Below are 5064 nucleotides of genomic sequence, written 5' to 3' on the forward strand. Positions count from 1 at the left end.
GTTTGGGTGCTGATGCACAATGGTATGTCCATGTTAAAAGAAGACACATGGAGGGATATTTCTTCAATAACAAGTCCTACAGTGATGGTCAAGTGCAAGTGAGGGCAGATGCTTGTAATTACTAGACGCTCTGAGTCACGAACCTGCATGGAGATGATGATTGTGTGATAATCATTTTGTGCATAGAACTGAGACAAGTGTGCAGTTCAGCAGATCAATCATGACCGTGCAGGCCTATTTAGAATCCACTTTGCTCACCCCATATGGGTAGGGAGCTAGAAAAAGTGTCCTAAACCATAGTCTGTCTCATTTAATCTGATTGAAAAGCATTGTGATCACTTTATCTGTGGTCCAAATCAAGTGATGAAATTTCAACCTGGAACGGTCTCACCTTGATGGAAAACCCTAATGGGGAACAAGCAGAGCAAAGCTAGCACTCATGGCCAGAGACTTTGCATGACTTAATATTGACATTGCTGCACTTCATGAGATCAGGAGTGCAGCGAGGGGCAGCTCACGGAGCATGGTGGTAATTACACCTTTTTTAAAAGGAAAAGCTGAAAAGGACAGATGCATCCATGGTATTGTTTTTTTTTTATTAGGACCAAGATTGGTATTCAGATAATGAATGTCCAGTTGGCTTCAGTGAACATCAGGACTCTTCATCTTCAACAGACCGACAGGCAATATGAAACAGTCATCAGTATGTATGTCTAACCCTTGATGCAGATGACAAAACAAAAGAAAATTCTATTGTAAATCTGACCAAGTCCCCAAACAAGATAAGATAACTCTTCTCAATGATGTCAGTGCTAGCGTGGGAAGGGTCTCCAAGATATGGAGAGGAAGGGTGGATGATGCATTCCACCATATCCATCCATATTGCCCCAAAATGATATAAGCAAAAGAAGCAACTAAGGAAGAGGCCTGATATCAAGTACTTCAAATATCCTGCTAAAAGTGATTATCTCCAAGAGTGGGACACTCTGATCTCTGTGATAATCTTGACACCATTTATCACTGGCACAGCCTCAAGAAAGGCATCCATTAGGTATGTGAAAAATCTCTAGGCTTCTCCATAAAGAAACATCGGGACTGGTTTGATGAAAATGATAGGGGAATTCAAGCATTCATTGACAGAAAAAAAGCCTTAAAAGCTTGGCAAAATGACACCAGATCCAAACAGAAGACAGAAATTTGTCATTATATTAAAGCTGAAATCCAGAGGAAAATTTGAAAATGAAAGAAAAAGTGGTGGGAGGACAAAGCAAAAGTGATTCGAAAGTTTTCTGATGACCATGATGTTCATACTTTCCTCAGTGCAACCATTATTGTAAGACAAAATCATCAGTCTTCCCACAACATCCCATTAAGGACTACTTTGAAGATCCACCAACTTATAAAGAGGCCTTGAAAGCCACTGAGCAGATGAAGAACAACAAAGCATGTGATCTTGATGGAATACCAGCTGAAATTTATAAGCAAGGTGGAAAAAAGCTCTCACGAAATATGCATTATTATTATGAAAGTCTGGAAACATGAGATTCACAGTGATGCCAGAATCAGTATCCTATTTAAGATATATCAGACTGCAGCAATTGAGGTATTTCACTCCTATCCAGAGCTGGGAAGATCCTTGTCTGCATTCTCCACAATAGACTTAGTTTCCTCACTGAGAAGATTTCACCCAAGTCCCAAGGTGGTTTGGACCACTCAGAGGTACAATAGATATGATCTTTGTTACTAGACAGCTGCAGGAGAAATGCCACAAGCAACACTGAGATCTTCACAGGGTCTTCACTGAACAAACTAAGCCCTTTGATTCAATCAACAGGGCTTCCCAAATTGTTCTCTCAAATGACCACCGGGCACCCATAGTTACTGCCTTATGGACTACTTGCATGGCTCTGTTCTTACCCTACACCATGCCCCATGCCTTGCAGATGGCATCCTCATTGATGTTCTCTTCACTTAGCCCCTCCTCTTGGGGCTCCTGGACCCTATCTGGTTCCATGTTGCCCTCAATAGGTTCCTGGACCCTCATTGGTCCCATACTCTCAGCCCCTCAATCTGGGCTCTGGACCCTTCCCTGTGTCCCTAGGAACCTCCTCCTCCTCTTTGTTCCTCCCCAAACCTCCAGACTGCTTTAGGTATTACCCTCCATGTTGACCTTCTGGAGATCTAGCCACCCTCTGAGGCAATCAGTGTTCTCTCAGCAGGCTCCAAGCTGTTACTGCTGGCTCCACTCAGGCCCGGGCTTATCTTCTACCTTAGCCCAGCCTTCCTGCAGGGTCAGATGACTCCATAAGCAACCCTGGCCACACCTGCAGGCTGCCCCAACACTAGCCTGCCTGCTGCTTAAAGTGGCAGAAACACCAAGCCTCTTGCCACAATCTGTGCCCTGTTGCATGGAGGTGAAACTTGGATGATATATCAGAAACACCTGATAGTTCTGGAACATTACCATGGCATAAGCAATGTCTTTGGAAAATTCTTTATATCAGCTGGGAGGACAGAAGAATGAATGTCAGCCTTCTGGCTCAAGCAAACACCACAAGCATGGAAGTCATGTTTGTGGCACCAACTCCATTCATCAGGATGTCATAAGGATGCCTGACAACCTGCTCCCAAAACACATCCTATACTCTCAGTTCACTGGTGGTCAGCACTGTAGAGGTGGGCAAAAGAAGAGATTTAAGGACACCTTAAAGATCAATCTGAAGAAATGTGACATTAACAACAATACCTGGACACTCGAGCACTGAATTGTCTGCAGTGGTGCCATTTTACGAATGATCAATGCTACATCATGTATCCACCTCATTATGGAAGTGGATACATGAGAGATATATATAGAGAGAGTGAGCTGTGACCTAACATAATCAGGATCTACTTTTTTCTCCCAGAACTGTTTGCCACACCTGCAGGTGAATGTGCAAACCTCATCAGAGTCCTTGGTGGGCTATGGACTCATTGGTGACTTTCCTATTTACTGAAGATTGTCATCCTTCTATCAAGAGACTACTGACAACAACAACAAAAAGCAAGACAATAAAAAGGACCTTAATGACATCTGATGAGTAAAGTTGTTTTGTATTTGAAAGTATTATACATAAAAAAAGATTCCTGAGAATTTGATATAATTTCTCTTTTGAATTAAAAACCATAGAGAACTATGATTTAGACTAGCAAAATTATGTAATGAATAGTCTTAATAAATTCTAGCTCCTCCTAAACAGATTACCATGAATTTGTAGTTGAATGTTTGATAAATGAAGAGAGACAAAATGTTCTACTTTTCAGCACATTTTGATCCACAGCTGGTGCACCGACTGTTACAGAGTGTATATTAGCTTTAGCTGTGATTTTTCAAGCTAAAGTTTACTTTATTTAGCTCTATGGGTATTTAAAATTACTTGAAGTAAATGTTTTAACATTGGAAAATGTTGCTTAATGAGGACTTTGGCCCACCTGGAAAATATTAATATTACTCCTTGATCCTGCAGTGCGATCCTTTATAGTCATATTTTGACCTGTGCTGTAGAAGCATTATAACCAGCCTGATGAAATGGCTTTTATCTCCATTTGGGTAGCTGTTCTATTTCTGATCCTAAAAAGTGATGTGAGAAAGAGGTCTGCATTTACCTGGCCTCTGCTTAGGGCCAGTGTGGCCCTTCTCTCATGCATTTCACATTGTCAAACTTTAATATGCATAACAGAATATAGGGTTATTTAGGAGACTTCTATGGTACATTTGATACACAGCACAAATCTTCAGGAAAAATTAAAAAAATATTGACTTAAAATTTACATAGACATTTCAACATTGTTTAATATATTTGTAAAGCATTTACTTCGGCACTTATGATAAATTTTAATAAAATTTTTTACAGTTTGTTAATGTGAAAATAAAGAGCAAATCATGTTCACCTCACTAAAGTAAAGGTACATAAGTACATTATTTAATAGAGGCGCTTAATTTAATCTTTGTTAGGTCCCACTGATGTAATATCTAATCTCAGTTCTGTAACTGACTCACTGTGTGGTTCAGAGCAAGCTCTTTACCCACTGGCAGTGCTCCCAAATGTAAAATGGGATATTATTATTAATTTACCTGCTGGTTGTATTCTGAGGAAAAAAATGGTTAATGTTTGCACAGCAACTTGAATTTGTACAGTGCTATGCAAATGCTAGCATATTGAAAGCATTACTGTAAAGGAGTTCAGCAAAAATGCTATTTGCATTACTGTAAAATAAAGAGATCAAGGTCCTTGCCATTCTAATTGAAACACCCAAGTTAATTTAGTTGTTGTTATTTAGAAGAGTCATTCCTTTGTTTGGCATAAATAGAGTTTATAGCCACTTGAGACGAATAATCATCACTAAAGCAGAGTAATTTGCTCCAGTTTGATTATGTCAGCATAAACACAATAGTGCTTCCATTGAACACATGACTTAAGACATGGTAGTATTTCCATTGTAACCATCTTTATCAAATGCCTATAACAAAGAAGTTAAAATTGCTCTGGGATGCAATTTAGTTTATCACAGATGTGCTGTACAATTGGTTTTATATCTTTCTGCAGTTAAAGCTAAAACATAGTTTCAATTTTTAACATTATGATTTCACATTTGTGATTGGTGTCATGAGTTTTTGTTTAGAATACAGTGCAACTGTATCTTGTATGGTGGCACAGTTATGTAACATTTTTAACAGTGTCTACTGCATGGGGAAGCAACTCTTCAATAGATCTTTATATTTTGACACGTATATCATATGGAATATATTAGAAATTTCCTAAATATATTTTTCTCAATACATTTCAAAAGACCAAAATAAAATTTTAAGCCTTGGAGTGATGAGTTAAATAAATTATTTTAGGTACTGAAACCTCAGCAAAACTTTCACTGACTTTAAGGATGCCATGATTCACCCCCATGTCTGGTGGAAGCTGGTATATTACATTGAGGAAAACCTTGCATGTAAATAATAATTTTCCTTTACATTCAGATCTCTTTTGAGAGTTCTCTTCCACATGTTCTAAATATATGCTATGTGAAACA

General features: G+C 38.8%; 1 long non-coding RNA gene across 1 annotated transcript in view; it reads left to right on the top strand.

The window, feature by feature from the left end:
- Positions 1-4856, top strand: part of LOC109301329 — a 39265-nt gene extending 34409 nt beyond the window's left edge. Inside the window, exon 2 of the long non-coding RNA XR_002098503.1 lies at positions 603-4856. This is a non-coding gene — a long non-coding RNA (uncharacterized LOC109301329). The remainder of the gene's footprint in view (positions 1-602) is intronic.
- Positions 4857-5064: the final 208 nt, after the last annotated feature.

This window comes from Gavialis gangeticus, unplaced genomic scaffold, assembly GCF_001723915.1.
Source record: "Gavialis gangeticus isolate Ggan-Ray unplaced genomic scaffold, GavGan_comp1, whole genome shotgun sequence".
Taxonomy (NCBI): Eukaryota; Metazoa; Chordata; order Crocodylia; family Gavialidae; genus Gavialis; species Gavialis gangeticus.